Source organism: Eublepharis macularius, chromosome 3, assembly GCF_028583425.1.
Source record: "Eublepharis macularius isolate TG4126 chromosome 3, MPM_Emac_v1.0, whole genome shotgun sequence".
In the NCBI taxonomy this organism is placed as follows: Eukaryota; Metazoa; Chordata; class Lepidosauria; order Squamata; family Eublepharidae; genus Eublepharis; species Eublepharis macularius.
The window spans coordinates 49,843,809-49,863,558 of record NC_072792.1 but is presented as its reverse complement, the minus strand read 5'-3'; the positions used below and the strand labels follow the sequence as shown (position 1 = coordinate 49,863,558).

At 45.7% G+C, this 19,750-nt stretch overlaps 1 protein-coding gene across 2 annotated transcripts in view; it reads right to left on the bottom strand.

Annotated features, from left to right (window-relative positions):
* Positions 1 to 19,322, bottom strand: part of FHL2 (four and a half LIM domains 2) — a 53,849-nt gene extending 34,527 nt beyond the window's left edge. The window contains exon 1 of one of the 2 annotated variants that reach the window (XM_054973579.1): positions 19,304 to 19,322. The gene's annotated coding sequence lies outside the window, so the exon portion shown is untranslated. Of the gene's footprint in view, positions 1 to 12,697; positions 12,786 to 19,303 lie in introns of those variants that run through there. The other variant, XM_054973577.1, reaches the window with a different exon arrangement.
* Positions 19,323 to 19,750: the final 428 nt, after the last annotated feature.

The following is a 19,750-nucleotide window of genomic DNA, read 5'->3' as shown; positions in this document are numbered from 1 at the left end:
AATAGTAATCACACTGGGGAAGATGACCATTTGACATTGCTGAGGACAATCTGGGATGGCTATCACCTGCCAGCCAAGTTCATCTTCTCCATCCACTAGGACCAACTTGTTTCATTTTCACCAGGGCCAGTGCTTTCTGCCTTCTGGGCCACATGCCAAAGCCATTGACCTCTGGGAACCATGAATACTCTGACTTCTGAAGTTGACTGCGTATGACAATACTTTCCAAAGAGTCTTGAGCCTAGGAACTTGAGGAACCTTTTAGCAACTGGTCCTGCTTGTGGTGCATTTTCTCTTTTTTAGTTAAATATATTTGTTTTCTATATTTGTTAAGATGAGGTAATACTTTAATGAGGTCTTAGGTTTCAGAATGTGCAGTATCAAAATATGACCCTTTTACAAACTTTCACATCTCTTAGACTTATGAGCGCATCATTTACCCATGTGCAGGGGTGGATCTATTGTGAAACTAATGACGCTTAAGCTTCAGGGCCCCTAATCCCAGAGGACCCCTGAAGCAACTTTTTTAATAAAAAGTGATTTTTTTCAACAAAAATTAATGAAGTTTTTAAAAAGTATTTGTTATTAAAATAAGGCTATTTTAGTGACAGAATCAAAAGCCAATGTGTTGAAGTACTTAATATTGACCTCAGAATGGAGCATGCTCAGTGTTGTAGCTTCCCCTAAAGTGGGCTGGTTGTTCCCAGCAGCCTACCAGTTCAGCCTGGCCCAGGAAGAAGCAACAGCACCGTAAGGGTGGGGAAAGGCCTGCACAGAGCTCGTTGTTTCAAGGCCTGCTTTGGATTATTGCAGGTAAATGTTGGTAATCTATGCAATTATTAGAGCTCTTTTAAAACAAAGGTGGTTACTTCTTGAAAATTAGTCAAGTTACTGCTTGAAAACTTCCTAGGAAATTTTTATTCACACAAGTGACTTTGAAATGTGAGATAACCCAGTAGAGCAATTTTAATCAAAATCTGAGATACAGTGGTTAAACTTTTTTAAAAATTGTGGTGATCTGCCATGGAAAAAACCCATTGAAGAAGATAACAGTGGTTACCCGACCTCGTTGCTGGTGGGGAGGGGCTCACTGTATGGCCCATTTTCAAGGTATTAAATAGTGGGTTCAGACTTGAAGTAAACCAACAGCTCTTTATTCAGTATAACCACACACAACAACAACTGACAGAAACCCTCAATATATATACATACCAGTTTTCCCTCCCAAAGAGTTATAGCCAATGAGAACACGTACTTTAGAATACCCTCGTTTGCATAACTCACACACATTGTAACTTATTTACAGCTCAGTGATTGGTCTTTATCTGGCTCTCCTGATTTGCTGCCACCCGTACTTAGTGGCCACTGATAGCAAAGCCTTGAGTTCTCTATCAGCTACAGTTTGACCAATACATTACACTCCTCCCCCCTAAGTCAGAACTGACCTCCTAACAAATATAATCTTTCAGGTGGCTGGGAGTAGTCCGAGTCCGCTGGGACCTTCGTAAGGTCACTTGAGGCGAGGGACAAAGTGCGTCCGACAATTGAGCCGGTGTTTGGGCAGTTGGTAGCCCGTTACTTAGTTCCGCTTGGTTCTCGGGGGTAGTACTTGCCTCTGCAGCCGGTGAGCTGACCGTTGGTGCCTGCTGTGGTATAGCTTCACTGTCCGTTTCTGGAGGGATGGTATCCTGTTCACTGGGCGTTGGTAAGCTCTCGGCTCCCGTTGTCCTGGTCGGCCATCTGCGTCGTAGCTGGTCCACGTGTCTTCGTAGTTTCCTGCCATCCGCAGCGACAACGGCGTATGACACTGGTCCCGTTGTGGTGTCCACGGTCGCAGGCACCCATGGCAGACGTCCGCTGTAGTCGCGGGCATATACGAGATCCCCCGGCTGGAAGGTCCTTACCTCTCCTTCCGGCATGGGCCTTTCCTCATCCGCTAGGTCGGGGTGCAGCCTGTCGAGAGTCACGGTGAGCTTCCTGTTCATTAGTAGTTCAGCGGGGCTACGCCCTGTCGTAGAATGCGGCGTGACGTGTTGCTGTAACAGGAACGCAGCCAATCGCGATTGCCAGTCTCCTTGGCTGATTCGCCGAAGGCTGTCCTTTGTTGTCCGCACCATCCGTTCTGCCTGCCCATTGGTGGAAGGGTGGAATGGAGCAGACGTGACTTGCCTGATGCCGTTGTTGGCCAGGAACTGCCGGAACTCCGCTGACATGAATTGTGTTCCGTTATCTGACACTACCGTGTCAGCCAAACCGTGTGTTGCAAACAGCTGACGTAGGGCCCTAATGACCACAGCAGTAGTCATTGTGGAGACGGGAACAACTTCTAGCCATTTTGAATAAGAGTCCACAACTATTAGGAAGGTTTGTCCCTGAAATGGCCCTGCAAAATCAATGTGGAGTCTCGACCAGGGTGCTCTCGCTGACTCCCAAGGATGTACTGGGGCTTGCGCTGGAGCTGGGCGTGTTTCTTGGCATGGCTGACAGGTACGGACCCATTCCTCAATAGCCCTATCCATGCCTGGCCACCAAACATAGCTGCGTGCCATTGCCTTCATGCGGACTATGCCTGGGTGTCCGCTGTGTAGTGCCTCCAGCACCTGTTGTCTCAGTTTGCTGGGGATTACAACTCTGTTTCCCCATAGCAGACAGCCCTTGTGCACTGAGAGTTCGTGCTGCCTAATGAGGAACGGCCGAAACTCTTCGGCCAGCTGGCCTGATGGCCACCCCCTCCACGCCCAGTTGAGAACGCGGCTGAGGGTGCGATCCTTAGCAGTGTGTGACGCCACGTCGGAGGCTCTAAGTGGTGGACTCGGCAAGTCTTCCAGCAGCATGATGTGATGAGCTGGAGATGGGTCGGTCCCCTGGTCAGCAAGTGGCAGGCGGCTCAGGGCGTCGGCATGTCCCATTGCTTTGCCGGGGCGGTGCTGTAAGTCGTAGGAGTAGGCAGACATGAACACCGTCCACCGCAGCATTCTGGGCGAAAGGATTTGAGGTGTTTGCTTGTCTGGAGAAAGTAGTCCCAGGAGTGGTTTGTGGTCGGTTGCGATGAGGAACTTCCGGCCATAGAGGTAATCATGGAATTTTTTCACTCCAGCAACGATTGCCAGAGCTTCCTTGTCTATTTGGGCATAGTTCCGTTCTGCGGCCGACAAGGTTCTTGAAAAATAGGCGATGGGCGCTTCATGCCCGGTATGCATACTGTGGCTTAAGACGGCTCCGATACCATATGGGGAGGCGTCGCAGGCGAGTACTAGTGGTTTTTTCTCATCAAAGTGTGTCAGCACGCTCTCTGACGACAGTAGTTTTTTTACTGCTTCAAACGCCGCGGCTTCTCTTCTGCCCCACCCCCAGGGGGCGGAGGAATCTAGAAGGCGGTGCAGGGGTTCTGCAATTGAGGCCTTATGTGGCAAGAATGCGTGGTAGAAGTTTAATAGGCCCAGGAAGGATTGTAGTTCCTTCTTTGATCCTGGAGGAGGTGCACTTTTAATGGCCCGTACCTTTGCTGGTGTGGGATGAATACCGGCTGCGTCAATGAGGAATCCCAAGAACTCCACACTCTCAACAGCGAATTGGCATTTCTCTCTCTTTACCTTTAAGCCGGCGTCCTGTAGTTTGCGAAGGACACAGCGAAGCCTCTCTGCAAGTGCGCTTTCTGACTCCCCCGCGATTAGGACGTCATCAAAGTACGGAATGACGCCTGGAATTCCGCGTAGAAGTCCTTCCATGATGCCTTGGAAAATTCCTGGGGCGACGTTGACGCCGAATTGTAGTCTCTTAACCTTGAACGCCCCTCGGTGTGTCACGATCGTTTGGGCTTCTGCCGTCGCCTCGTCCACAGGTAGTTGTTGGTAAGCCTGTGCCAGATCAAGCTTGGCAAAAATCTTTCCCCCTTGAAGCGATGCCAGGAGATGGCTCACGACTGGTACTGGGTTGGCATGTTGCTGTAGTGCTTTGTTGATTGTGCATTTATAATCTGCGCAAATTCGGACCGCTCCATTGGGTTTCAGTGGGGTTACTATGGGAGTTTCCCATTTAGCGTGAGAAACTGGCTCCAGGATCCCCTGTTTGATCAGCTGATCCAGTTCCTCATCTATCTTTGGCTTGAGCGCAAATGGAACCCTGCGAGGCTTCAGGCAGATGGGAGCCACGGCTGGGTCTAAGTCAAACGAGACAGGCGGTCCTGTGTAATTACCAAGGGCCCCGTCGAAGACTGCTGAGAACTCTCTGCATACTGATGCTACCTCATCACGATGCAGCCGCTGCACGCCTGCGATTTGGATGCCGAGAGGACGGAACCAGTCGAGGCCGAGTAAGCTAGGTTGGCGGCCTTGAACTATCACTAATCGTAGTGGGCCAATAAAGTCCTTGTACTTTACTTGGAATGTGCCGATGCCCATGATCGGCACGCGGCGGCCTTGGAAGTCTTTCAGCACCATGTTTGCTGATTCAAGATGAGGTGTGGATGACTTTCTGCGTATCAGCTTGAGGGTGTGTGAAGAGATGATGGATAACGCGGACCCTGAGTCGACTTCCATTTCACAGGGCATGTTTTGGATTTTCACGGTTACTTTTATTTTGTTGCTGCTTGGAGGTCGTAATGCTTGCACCGATGACTCACTAGTCTGGGCTACATTAGCGTGGCGTATAGTGACTGTATGGCAGTCGCTTTTGCAGTTGGGTGCCTTGTTGTAGCCCAGTGCTGACTTGTGGCTGGACTTGGGCGATCCGACTTGGTTCTTTGTAGAGCGACAGGCTCGAGCGATGTGTCCCATTTTTCCGCAGTTTCGGCATTGTGCTTCCCGGAACCGGCAGGACTTCCTCCAGTGAGGTCCTCCACAGCTTGCGCAAGGGGTGCCCTGAATTGTTGCGCCCCCCCCGGTTGCTTGCCGTGGAACTTAGTTCTCAGGACCTCTTCTTCGTCATCCTCTGATGATGACACGTCCTCTACACACCCCTGATGTACCTGTTCGGCCCTGCGGGAGGATGGGGGAGTGTGCGACTGCCAGACCTCTTTTGCGGATTGTTCTGCTGCTTCAGCAGCGAGTGCCTCCTCATGCGCTGTTTTGAAAGTCAGCTCTTTCTTCGCAAAGAGTCGTCTTTGGAGTTTTTCATTTCGCAGCCCACACACCAATCTGTCCCGAAGTGCCATCTCTAGGTCAGGGAAATTGCAATGCCGGGCTGCCTGCCAGAGGGCTGTGACGAATGCCGCTATGGATTCCCCTTGGGCTTGGTTGCGGTTGTAGAACGCGTGTCTGCTGGCTATTTCTGATGGCTGTGGTGAGAAGTGTTCTTTGAGTCTGTTCTTTATTGTGTCGAACGGTGTAGTTTGAAGCTGGGCTGGCGCCACTAGTGCCCGCGCTATATCAAACGTGGAACGCCCACACACGCTGAAGAACGTTGCTCTCGCGATATCTGTGTCTTCAATCTTGTTCGCCTCAAGGTAGAAGGCGAAGCGGGTAATGTAGGATTCCCAGTCCTCGGCTGTTGAGTCAAACGGTTCGAAGTGGCCCTTAGCGGCCATGTCTGCCTTCTGGACGACGCGAGCGTATGTCGGATGGCGGAGGTGACAATTCCTCACGCTTAAGATTTCAGCTTAGGTCTTGGGGCTGCCTACCCAAGCACCTTGTTAGTGATATCGCTCTGGTATTGGGGCTGCATACCCAATCAGAGATCCCATCCTCGTCGCCAGTATTAAATAGTGGGTTCAGACTTGAAGTAAACCAACAGCTCTTTATTCAGTATAACCACACACAACAACAACTGACAGAAACCCTCAATATATATACATACCAGTTTTCCCTCCCAAAGAGTTATAGCCAATGAGAACACGTACTTTAGAATACCCTCGTTTGCATAACTCACATACATTGTAACTTATTTACAGCTCAGTGATTGGTCTTTATCTGGCTCTCCTGATTTGCTGCCACCCGTATTTAGTGGCCACTGATAGCAAAGCCTTGAGTTCTCTATCAGCTACAGTTCGACCAATACATTACACAAGGGCTCCATCCCACCATCCTGTTTTCTGCCATGTGGGCCTTGAGGTCCTTGCAAGGTCAGTGAGGCCCTTTGGACCTTGTTGGATGTTGCCCCATTGTTGCTGGTTGTGAAGGGGTCCCCATAACAGTTCAAGCTTCAGGGCCTCAAAAAAGTAGATCCGCCCCTGCCTGTGTGTCTGCTTCAATGAAGCAAACAGAAGTTTTGAGGGTTATTTCAGATCATGATGATGCAGAAGAAAACCTTAAAAACTCTCTCCTCCTGCCACACTGTGATCCTGACTGAAATCAGGTGCCTCTCATCCTAGTACCTCAGTTTTACAGAAAAAAATCTACTGAGATCTCCATTCATACAGAACTCATGGAGTTCAGTACTACAAAAAGTTCATGGAGTTCAGTCCTATAAAAACATTTTTAGAAGTCCATAGTATGGCAACGATGGGTTTAGCTGTACTCTGGATTGTGGCCATAGTTTTGGCTCAGGCATCTAATAAGAATCTTCACAGACACAACTTCCACTATAGAAAATAAAAGGATAATTCAATGTAAACTTCATTTATTAGGAATTATCAGTATTTTGATAAAATTCCTGTGTTAAAAAACAGTCAGTTGAAACACAGCATAGTACAAAATGTGCAACATAAGAACACATCATACAAATTTACTTTCAGCTTTAAATCACGTTTAGAGGCTTCCAGGGCCGGATGTAGGGTTGTCGGCACCTGGTGCAACCCTTTTTTGGCCGTCGGCACACATGCGCTCCCGGCACTGGGTGATGACGTCACTTCTGTGCGCTGGGGCAGCCGGCTTGCTGCGCAAGTGGCTGAGTGCAGGGCTGGGAGGTCCTGCGCGTGAAGCAAGCCAGCCGCCCCATCAGCAGGGCAGGCAAGGGCTTCCGAACCCAGTGCTCAGCCTCCCGCGCAGCAAGCCGCAGTGGGCTCCCGGAGGCTGGCAGCTGTGCCCAGCACCCCCTCTTTGGCGATACCAGGGGCAGGCTACCCCCTGCCCCCCTCGATCTGACCCTGGAGGCTCCAGGTGTACACAGTATGTAGTCTTCCTAAGTAGATCTACCCACAATCCTTCTCAGGCCTATTCAACAGGGCTTAATCCTGTGGTACTGTTAGGATTGCACTGTAAAGACGTCTAGCTTCTCAGAAAGAAGATAAACAAGAGTAAATCACGTTCTACCTGACAGTCCTAGAGAAAGACCACAGTCTTATAAATAATTGTGTGTCTTACATTGGTTCACACATAAAATAATACTATAGGATAACAGATCAAAGACACCTGATTTTTTTTGTCAGTCAGATATTTTCTTACAGCATACAGCAATTTTCTAAATTCTAAATTCAAATGCATTCTTTTATGACTCACAGTTAGAATTGTTTATTCAAATCAACACTGCAAAATTTCAAGTAAATGATCATTCCATTGAAAAAATGGCTACATAAAAAATGTTTATCATGGAAGCTTTCTTTTTCTCTCTCATACACATTCTGCTGCTCTGCCACACACAGAGCAAACTATAAACACACACACACAAACCCTTGTAAACTTACACTCCCCTCCCCCTCCAAATAGCAACCCCAAAGCATTTTTTCCTCAGATTGGCATGCATTTGAACCATATTTCAGAGGAGGGGGGAGAGAAGCACTAGCGTATTCTTTTTTCATTGGGAAAAAAACCCCTTGTCATTATTGAAAATGGAGGGAACAAAGGACAAAATCCAATCCTCTTGAGTATGAATTTGCAGAAAGCATTTTCAATCAGATGAAAAAGGTCTATATTTTCTATGCCACAGGAACAGATAAAATTAACTACACAAGTAGAGCACCCAAATAAATCAGTACTTCAGATCCAATCCAGTGATCTTCAGTAAGCCAAGATGTACTATAATTAAATAACCACAGAATATAGATATAAAAAATGTCTATTTGTTAAAAATCTAGACTATGCCATTAAAAAACGGTTTTTAGATGTGACATGATCAGTTGGCATACTAAAAACAATTTTAAGAGCAAAAGTTAACCGCAACAGTTAATGAAAATAAGGTATACTAAAGTAGATCTTAATCGCTTTTCCAACAGTCTTCATCCAAAAATCATCCTCATTTTTCCCTTCAGAATGCAGTCAGAAATAGGGATGATCGGTTCTTGATTAGATGCTAAAGAGAGTGCCTGTCCTCAGTTGTAATATAGGGGAAAGGCTTAGGAAACTCCAGGGATTGGCAAGGGGTAGGAGGAAACAAAGAGAGAAAGAGAAGGAGTCTTTAGTTGCCGCCAACAGCAGAATGATTTGATTTGAGAAAGGCATTGCTGTTCCACTTAAAATTGGATCTGGTAATGAATTGAGGGGTGAGGAACCTCAAAAGAAAGTCAACCCTCTCCTTCCTCAAGGTCAAGAGGTGAGCTGGATGCTCAAAGAATGGAACAATAACTTATTCAAGATTTTTAAAAAGGAGTTTGTTTAGAACTAGACATCAAAGCCATAGGTGGAATTGTGGAGTAAGTACAAGTCTAATTGGAGGAAGTAGAGCCAACAGCTGGATTTGAATTCTAGAGCCATCCCATTGGTTTATTTCCAGAGAGAAAAGAGGGATTTATTTCTTCCCTGGGTTATGTGATTTCTCCAAGAGCCAATTAGAAGTTGCTGCAGACCATTTACAAATGGTTCATGATAGCTGGCCAAGGCCATCATATTCCTTCAGACCAGCTAGACTGTTGAGTAGAGATGGGCCCGATCTGAATTACGATTTCAAAAACCCCTCGATTTTGGCATTTGCGCCATCGTGACTCAGCTAATTGGTTCCGTCCATGCCATCCGATCCAGCGGTCGGGAGTTTGCTTGTTTGGGACTTGATCGGATGGGTCAGTTTCTGTTCGGAATTGCAGACGCTCTGGCACCAGTAATTTATTTCCGGGGCAACGGAGTCAGGGGAATGAGCTGTGTTTGCCCTCCTTCTGTCGCCCTCGAAACACAAATGGAAGCCCAGCTTTCCTTGATTAGAAGGCTTCCTTCCAACCACGGAGCAGCAACCCAGGGGAGGGAGGGGAAAGGGGGTGTTCTGAAGCCATGGGCACAAAGGAAAGGCAAAAGGCAGCGCGGGAGGCTGGGAGGCCACCCACGCCATTCGCCTTTCCCCAGGACAAGGGGCGGCTGGCTTGCGGGAAAAGCAAAAGGCAGTGCAGGTGGCTGGGAGGCTGCCTGCACCGTTCGTCTTCCCCTGGACAAGGGGTGCGTGGGCAAGCCAGCCGCCCCTTGTCCTGGGGAAAGGCAAAAGACAGTGCAAGTGGCTGGGAGGCCGCCCGCGCCGTTTGTCTTTCCCCAGGACAAGGGGCACATGGGCAAGCCATCCGCCCCTTGTCTTGCGGGGCAGGTGAACGGCGAGGGCAGCCTCCAAGCCACTCCCGCTGCTGCCAGCTCCGCAGCGCACCGGGACAGCTGGCTTGCTGCGTGGGCAGGGGGGAGCAACCCAGGAGCGCACGCGCATGCGCACAAGAGCCTGACTACGGTTGCCCTGGGCGCTGGCAACGTAGATCCGGCTCTGGGAATGTCCCCTCTCTGAGGGGAGGTGGCTCGTTGCCGGGTTAAAAACTTCCCCCCCCTCTACTCTAAGTGTGTGGGTGGGTGTGAATGTCCCCTCCCTCCCTGAGGGGAGGTGGCTCATTGCCGCCTCCCCCTGCCCACCGGGCCTGGTGGCTGCTGCCACCAACCACCATTCCTATATCGCTGGAAACAGAGGGGCGCCCTCCCGCTTTGGCCTCCCCGATTCCCGATTACGGACCGGAAACGAAACTTGATTGGTTAGAATCGGCTACCTGCGTTCGGCGGCAGCCCAGATCCACAAACGGCTAGATCAGAATTTTTTTTTGGATCGTGCCCATGTCTACTGTTGAGTGCCCTCCTATTCTTCCCCATGATGCAAGACAAATCACTTTGGGGAAATGACACGGGCAATTAATTTCTTCAAAAAAAAACATCAAAAACTCTCTTTGTTGAGTCTAAAGTAGCTGTTTGGATCCCAGCTTCCTCCTCTGTTCTAGTGGATCTCGGACAATGACAGAATTCACCAGACTGCATTCTGAGGCTGAAAATGATAACTTCTTCTCCTCTGCTTTCTATTTCACACGTTCAAAAGTACAAAGAAAAGAGTTAACCATGATTTAAGATAATGCATGACAGTACACTATTCTTTGTTGACAGTCCTACACAGCACAATTGCTGTGAGCCAGTGATGCTTCTCAGCAAAATGTAAAAACTATGGAAATGTTTGTCTAATAAACCTGTTCACATCATGTTTCCAAGATGCATATTTTACTTCTACATCATATACAATTTTTGCAGAAAATTTTGAGGTGAACCCAGTGGTTCCCCTTGCACTTGGAGTATGAAGTGCAGACCTCTGAGAGCCAGTCACTTGCAGCTTGGCTCTGATTTTACAAAACTATAACTGACTGATCCTTTGGAAGGCAAGCAGCGTTTGTCATTCATACTCGTTTTATGAAGTCCACAAACCGTGAAACCTGCTCAGCCAGGTTTCGCTCAGCTCACCATCAACACTGTATGATGAATTGATTCTGTTCAACTGGATCTAGATTTTATAGCACGGGAACTCAAAGTGAAACCAAGCCTAGAGACAGAATAGTTCATCTAACAGGAGTTCGTTTCACTTAAAAATAACTAAGAAAGGTGTGATTTTTCATAAGGCAGAGAAAGCCTTTCATGTGGAGTGATTAGCTCTCTTCGGGAGAGAGATTGGTTAGAACCATTCAGCCGGACATGCCAGTTTTCTCTCCTACAAGCCTTTCAGACAAAGGTTTGATGTAAGTAGGGTTCCCTCCCCTGATATGTGAGTTGTCTACAGTTCTAGTGAATTCAAAATTTTATTTTGAAATTAGTTGGCTTAAATCTGGATCCACTATAAAAAGAATCAGTTTTAATCTTTATGCATGAAACTGGGATAATACATCTTTTCCCACTCGGGAAACCTTGGCCCCAGGAGTGTAATACTTATTGTTATAACAAAGCAATAAGCACGCTCATTTACACAATTTAGCTTTCCCATGCAAGCGTGCTTTGCAAACTCTGCTTGAAAAATATTGTTCCCTTGAGACAACTTTAAAAGGCAGTTCAATGCACAATAACATCAACAGCTGTTGAATACTCAGCTTTTTAATGGGTGTTTACCAGCTGTTGGTGTTATTTTGTGCAACAATTATGAAGAATTCCCCTCCAGTCACAAGAATAGGCCACAGATCCATGCCTTTGATTTTCTTCTTTGGGACAGCTTCCATTACTTCTAATGGAACATATAATCAGGACATCTTTCTAAGGCAGTTTCCCAACCTTTTTCCATGGAGGAACGCTGCTGTAAGCTGTAATGGCTGCAACAATGCCCACAGATCCCCCTAACATGAAATCATTGCCCAGGCAGATGAATTAGTGGAGAAGTCACTTCCACAGCACGGAGGTAACATTTAAAAGGTGCCAAGCGTGTCTTCACATTCTTATAGATTTTCTTCTTTGGGACAGCTTCCATTACTTCTAATGGAACATATAATCAGAACAACTTTCTAAGGCAATTTCCCAACCTTTTTCCATGGAGGAATCCCCAAATTAATTTTTAATTAACCTATGACAATGTTTACAGGTGAGAAAAAGTTGATAGCAGGGTGTGCAATTCAGTTACTGCTAAAGTACTGTCAAGAAAATTTATTTGTAAAGAGCTATCTCATATATAAATATAAATAATATATGGATTTTTCACAGTATTTTAATTTTTTAATTTAGTTACTCCATGATTTCTCATGGAACCCTTGAGAATGTCCTGTGGAAATCTGTTTGGAAAACACTGTCTAGGGCCATCAGAAAGAAGGGTCAGAAAAAAATTCCAAAAGTTATTCCGAAATGTTGCCACTTATAAACTTCTCTGTTTCTAAATATGCATTGTTAAAAGAGGGAGAAACATTAAAAAAGAACATCTTGTCCTTTCCAATGTAGTAAAAAAAAAAAAGCCCAATTATGGGCTTATTTACTTGGGTCACTCTGTGTCCAATGGGACAACCTTATTCCCAAGTAAGCAGGCACAGATTGTAGCCAAACGTACACGAACAGTATACATTAGGGTTCCAACATTCTAAAATAAGATATAGTTCTTTTCAGAGGTTCTATTTTATTTTCCCTGCCACAGCCACATAGAACAGAATGGATTTTTCAGCGATGAGAAGGGAAGTGTCTCTTTTTAGAAGTATTATTTTCAAATCAGGAAAACCTCTTTGTTCTGATTGCTGGAGAAGGAATTGCATTTAAGAAGAGCAATATAAAATAAAAATAAAAAATAGAAGGCATTCCTACACAGAGTTACATCCTTCTAAGCCCACTGACTTCAATGGACTTAGAAGGGTGTAAAGCTGCTGAGGATGGCACTACAAAACTGCTCCCCACGTCATTCAAGCATTCAGCAAAGATACTGACAAGAGTTAACTGCAAAGGTTATTTTCGTTTCAGCAATATATAAACAACTAACACAACAGAAACTCTTAATCTCCTGGTTTCTGCTAGTGAACTTTCAGTAGAACCAAACAGTACTGAGCATGTTGCTGTGTGCCTTGGGCAGGAAGAGAAATACCAAGCCTCCCCAAAACCCATTTCCCCCATGTTCTGGCACGAAAAGGCAGCAGGGGACTCTTTGCTCTTACCTTGCCGGGCAACCGCTGTGAGTTCCAGTCAAGAAACGAGGAGACAAAGACAGCACTGCTTTATTGGATTACCCAAACTATGTATTTAGCAATTAGAACATCAAGAGTTCATTTGCCAGATGAGCTATAAATACAGTATCTCCAAAGAAGCAGCCAATCTCGGAGATAAGAGCTACAGCCTCTCGGCACAGCTTGCCTTTTAAGGAATCATCACTAATACGAGTGCAGGTTGACAGTAGAAAGGATGGCTTGGCTTCCTGTAAAGTTCAGCCATATAGTTTATAATACACTTGGGCAGCAATCTTAAGCATACTTATTTCGGAGAATGCCTAGTGAAACTCAGTGGGACTTACTTCCAATGGCTGAACAGCTGCAAACTTAAGTATGTTTACTTGAGAGTAAACCTAGCTGAACACAGTGGGTCTTACATCCATGTAAATAGGCATCAGATCAGGCTTCTAGAAATTGTTTCAACAAGAATCCTCATATGAAAAGTATTGTTATAACTGGTTAGAAATAGCTCAGTTGCTTAAAACTCTTAATTTTTTGCACAATTTGCCACCACAGCTTATTTAAAAAACATCTTGAAAGTGCTTATATAAATTGCAGGCATTCTGCTCCATTAGCTACTGGAGCTGCAGTGCCAAGATTTATTTAAAGGAGGGAGTTTGTATTTGGGAACCTAAAGATGCTTTTGAGCCCCTTTATGAAATGACCTTAGCAACATAAACTGCAGTCCTCAGTTTCTGTTTAGTGTCTGTATGTTGACTTGTATGGTGAATACCCCAGCCTGCATCACTGTCCCTTGGACAGGTGCACAACTGGTATAGATACTCAACACACATTCCAATAGACTCTTGAGAAGCAGATTGATTGATTGATTGATTGATTGATTGATTGATTGATTGATTGATTGATTGATTGATTGATTGGATTTCTAGCCTGCCCTCCCCGCAAGCAGGCTCAGGGCAGGTCACAATCATAGATAAATTACAACAAATAAAACCAGTAAAATACAATTCAGTACCAACATGGATTTCAGCATTCCAGGTAGTGCCCTGCCCACCATACACAAGGGAAGAAAAGGGTGGAGGTGTGGGTTGGTGAACCTCTAACTCCTCAAGCATGGGGAGGCAGATGAAAAGCACATCCTAAATGAAATTACATTCTCTAAATCCATTGAAGTCAATGGGCTTCGAAGGGTATACCTCAGCTCTAGGACTGTACTGTAACAGTACTTTTTAAATGATACAGGCACAAGAACTGCTTTTCTGTTCATGCCATGGCACTGCTGTAAGCTGTAACGGCTGCAACAATGCCCACAGATCCCCTGAACATGAAATCATTGCCCAGGCTGATGAATTAGTGGAGAAGTCACTTCCACAGCACAGAGGTAACATTTAAAAAGTGCCAGGTGTGTCCTCACATTCTTCCAGACTGGTGAATGCCATTTGGGTGGGCAAAAGGGTGCGAATGTTTGAATCTGGCCCCTAGATAAAGTAGCTAACCTTTTGAGCCTGTGGGTTGGCGATTGTCACGATGCTGTATATTACAAATGAATGTGTTCAAAAGCCCACGGCAATACAGCCCGGAAAACCCACAACAGCCAATGTGTTCAAAAATTTCATAGTAACCGGAGACTGCTTCCATTCAATTAGTAGGCACAAGGGAGCTCCAGAATGGGAAAAAACCGCCTGCTGTGGGTCATTTGCACCAATGCCACTGTCAATTAATATTGATTGGCCTTTAGACCTTAGGAACAGGGATCAGGACTGAATTCTAGGTCAAGTGGAACTCTTTTAAGGCTATGATTTCTTAGCGAGTCCCATCAACATCACTGGGTCCTATTTCCATTGAAAAAGATGCTCGAGCATCTCTAAAAGGCTTGAGGAGATGGGGCTATGCTGGTAAATCCTTCTGCTAGAATACTGCCTTATATGGAGTTGGACCATTAGTCTATTAAGACTACCTACTGTGACCGGCAGCGAGGATCTCAGGCTGAGTTCTTTCAGGTCACCCACTGCCTGATCCTTTTAAATAGAGAAGCTGGGGATTTAACCTAATACCTTCTGCATGAAAATCAGATGCTTTGCCACTGAGCCATGGCCCCAAACTCCACTATATTGTATAGATGCTGTACCGCTGAGTCATGATCACACCCTGTTTACTGTCTTCTGACTGTAGTCTTCCAGCAAAGTCCAACAGCAAAGTTCCATTTATGGAAAAAAAGGGACTGTTAGAGTCTTAGAATTACCCTTGATAACATTGTAACACTGTGGGAGAGAAAGCAGAGGAGAGGCGCTTTTTATGTGAATAAACATTCTAAGCACTGGTTTTTACATTTGCCCTACAATCTCTACTGAAGCTAGAACTACTTCAAGCCTTGTGTGAAAGTTAGTGTTGACAACTTTGTCTTGGAAAATTCTTGGAAATTTTGGGGCAGTTCCTGGGAAGGGAGCTCAGCAGGGATGTGATGTCATGTCCAAGTCAAAGATCTGCTCTCTAACTCCTCCTCTTCCTGTGAGGTCACTTTTCCAATCAAAGCCCAATTTTTAAATTTAAATTTCCAACCTCATCTCATTTCCCCACCTGCCTTTGCCTCCCTCATCACCTGCAGACATCCATGTATGTATGTATTTTATTTATACCTCTCCTTTCTCCCCAATGGAGATCTCCTTTTTCATTTTATCATCACAGCCTATGAGACAGGTTAGGGCTAAGAGTGTGTGGCTGGCCCAAGGTCATCCAGCAAACTTCCATGGCAGAGTGGGGATTCAAACCTGAGTCTCCCAAATCCTAATTCACTACATCACGCTGGCTCTTATTAGTATGTTATACTAACCCTTTAGCCCTCACCAATATGTCATGCTAACCCTTTGGTCCTAAATATTTGTTTGTATAAACTGACTGCTATCCATTTCTGCTCTGCTCAACCCAGTGCTTTTTGTTTTTTTAAAGGTGCCAGTACTCATATATATGGTTGCAGTGATTTCCACCAATCCCCTCCTCAGGTCTTGGGAGAGCCCCCCCCCAAAGGCGCTGGTACACAGTACCAGTGAGTACTGCCACAAGAAAGTCCTGTCTCAACCTTAAAAACCTCTCAAAATCTTCTTCAGAGTTTTCCTTAGTATTCAGTAGTAGTAGTAGTAGTAGGTTTAATTGTATATGGCCAAAGGCTGTCACAATACAAAGTTAAAGACAGCAAAAATAGAAATCTATCTTACAAGCATAAAATACAGTTATTAAAATAATAAAAATAAAATACAATTAAAATTGGATGTTAATAAATACCAGATAGTTATGAAAAAAGTTAGGTTTCTGAGGAAACAATCTTGGCCCTAATCTTTTTTTGCAGCTAAGGCAAACGGGGATAAGCTGCTAGTGACAAATGAATCAGTATCAGATAACAAAAAAACGAATTTCTCAATATCAGAGGTAAAGTTACGCCCCAACCTTAGTATTCAGTAGAAAAATCTACTCTGAACTTTTGTTCAAGCTGCTGATCGCCCCGCCCCACCCCGCCCCGCCCCGCCCCTGCTGCTTCATAGACACAGGATCAGTCTCACCTGGGTAGCTTTTGAACGTCTTTATATTTGATGCCATTGATGAATAACATTTTTGCCATCTTGAAAGAGAGCTTAAGAGATATTTGTAGGACTTTTGACGTCACTATCCTGCCACTCATGAGAATCACAGCTGATTAAACTCTGCGTTGCGATGCTGCAGAACCTTTAATCTAATTTTGTGGATTTAAAAAATAGCAGCTGTGTATGTGATAGGTACTTCAAGGGATCAGGGAATGTAGCTAGCAAGGGAATGTACACTGAAACGTTACAACCCATGCCCTGGCTGGAGAAATTTGGAAATTAATCTTTTTCTAAGATGAAGTGAGGAATTCAATTCATTAGAGCAACGCTTATTCCCCAGATTGCTTTGTCTTCATCAATTTGTAATCTTGGATCTTAGTTTTCGTTCTCAGTATTTCATCCTCAAGAGATCTTCCTAGCAGCTTCCTTCATCCAGCAGTTTAATTTTTCACCATCAAGGTTTATTTATTCACCTTCTACTTATAGTGCTATCCCCAAGGAAATTAGAACCACAGTCCTTAGGATGTGAAGTCAGAAACCTAAATGAACTTGGAAGAAATATACACCACCCCCCTCATTCCCCTCACTTTTACTGTTCATTTGATATTTCAGATATGGAGTATTCTGATTGTTTGGGATCTCTGTATAAACCCTTAAGGTCCACGTAAATCAGACCTACCTGAATATACTTTTGACATTTCTGCAATAGCACCTGCCTGGCTGTTCTCCTCTTTCCTGGCTCCCAACCTCTTTGTTCTGTTAATAAACTTAGAATTGGACTTCTACTGCTTAGGAAATTGCAGAGAAATTTTTATTTGGTTCATATTTGGTTCATTTAAAGTGCAATCTTAGATAGCATTGCGCTCCTTTAAGTCTCTTGTCTTCAATGGACTTAGGAGGGTGTATAGGATGGCTAATTAGACAATTTTGTGCAGAATTAAATATTGTGACCCATATTCAGGTCTTTGTAGTTGGAGGATGTTCCCCTTGGTTTCAGTGAGAAACACATTTCTGCCTACAGCTTTTTGACTCCTACGCAATTGACACTTGGGGTGGTCTGGGAAGTCAAAATGGCTCCGGGCCAAGTCAAGTTGAGCAGCCCCTATGACACTATAAGTCAGCACTACAAGAGCCACTTAACTTAGGCCCCACCAGCCACGCCAACAGTGACAGCTGGTGAGGTTGGATGAGTGGTGCCAATGTCTTCTGCTCATACATAGCACCCATCACTACAACAGAGAGCTAGTTTGGTGTAGTGGTTAAGAGCGCGGGACTCTAATCTGGAGAGCTGGGTTTGATTCCCCACTCTTCCATTCGAAGCCAGCTGGGTGACCTTGGGTCAGTCACAGCTTCTAGGAGCTCTTTCAGCCCCACCCACCTCACAGAGTGTTTTGCTGAGGGAGTAATAATAACATACTTTGTAAACCGCTCTGAGTGGGCATTAAGTTGCCCTGAAGGGCATTATATAAATCAAATAAATAGTATAAATTATTTAATAAATAATATAAATCATTATATAAATAATAATGTTATTATTATGGTTGTTGTTGTTATAGGTAGTGCATGTATTCAATACACATATACAGTTTTCTTGTATGTGCTCACATACAGTTGGATAACCACTGTATGCCAGACAAAAGCCCTCCAATGACACTTCCCCCTTTAATCTATTTTTCAAAACCATTACCTGCCACTCTAGCAAATGACAACTGCCACTTTTTACATTATCGCAATAGCTCTGATGTGTATTCACATTTTTATAAATTAAGTTAGGCATGTCAGGGCTTGTCGCTGCCGCCGCTGGGCAGGGCCCCAGCTGGGCCGGCCCTGACATCAGAGGGGCGCCAGGGATACTGCAGGACCCTGCTCTGTGGAAGGAGGGGCGGTATACATCACCCAGACTCCCTCTCAGTCCACTCGCTGGCCTGCTCAACCTGGCCTGCTTACCCTCTGCATCCCCCATTATCTCCTTCTCCCAGAACTCTCCTCCAAGCCTCCACTCTCACACTGTTCTGCTCTCACTCCACACCATCACTCCTTACTCACACCCACCACCTCAGAGCTCTTCCTAGCCACCTTATATAGGGCTTCCTTTCTCCACCCCGCCCTCCTCCTAGGCTTGTTCCCTCTCCCTCAGGTGTTTCCCTCCTACCACTAATCCCCTCTTGGCTTCCCTGCCTTGCTGGCAGGGTGGGATTGAATGCAAGCCATCCCCAGCTGAGGTCTCCTTGGCCTTGCTCACGAGGAGCTGCCCCAGCCGGCTTCTGTGCTGCTGAGCCTGCCTGTTCTTTGATGCCGGGCGGGGCTACCCATCTCCTCCCCCAGAATGCCTGTGGCACCTCCACCTGGAGGGGCTTGGCTCCTAGCACCTCCTGAGCCAGGCTGCTGTCCTCTAGCCAGGGTGTGGCTCTGTGCTGTAGTGGCTGCTTCTCCTCCTTGGAAGGTAAGGGCTCTGTTTGGGCTGTTGCTGTGTCCCTATTCCCCCTGCCTGGGCCCTTTTCCTCTAGCCTGCTTAGCCCCCTCTCTTCCCCCTGGGGGGTGGGACTAGCTGGCCTCTCCCTGCTCCCCCCAGCCTTCTGAGGCTTTGGCCTTTCGCCCCTTCCCCCTGGAGTAGGCAGGTTCTGGCTCTGTTTGCCTGACAGAGCGGTTGAACTGCTGTCTCCCGGCTGCCCCCTGCCGCTGCCTGTCAGCAAGTCCGGGGGCTGGGCTGCTGACCCCGGACAAGGCACTCTGAGGGTAGGCTATAACAGACCTTTGAGACTGCAGACTTCCCAAAAAAGATGAAGAAGCAGCCAACCTGATATCACTGAACTCAATGTTATATTGTACTCTTTTATCCTGGTTTATGAATTTATACCATTGAAGTACTTTGAGCATGCAGAAACATTATACAAATACTATTATAGTCTCTGTTCTCAGTACCAATTTCCATAGTTCTCAAACATGAAGTCTTTCCTACAAAATAAATATAAGAACACACAGACACATTTCTACTGTACAACAATAGATATGATCTTACCTTTTAGCAGACATTCTTTGATGATGTAAATATTCAGCCTCCAGCCTCCCTCACAGCAGCCCCTAAACCTCCAAGAAACAGCAGCAGATCAGTTTTTATTTATACAGGAAGTTTGCCTGGCATTCTTGGGCAAATTTCTCTGTAGTATATAGGTGGGAGAGAGGGGACATAAGAGCCTAGGTTGGGGCCTACTACACCCATCAGGAACCAGGCCTCTTGCAAAGAGAGGAGGGAAATCTTTAGAACTGAGCCTTTTCTTCCATGTCCTAAGAGAGAAAAATCAAGCAAGAAGTTCAAACTGAGCCTTCCCTACGGATCCTACCCAAGGTTCACTCAACTTATTAAATTGGCTAAAACATGCCTCACAACCACTGGCAGCCTCAGCCACCATCACTAGCTGAAAGCTTTGAGAGTTCCCTCAGAAGAAGGGCCAGAAAGCAAAAAGCA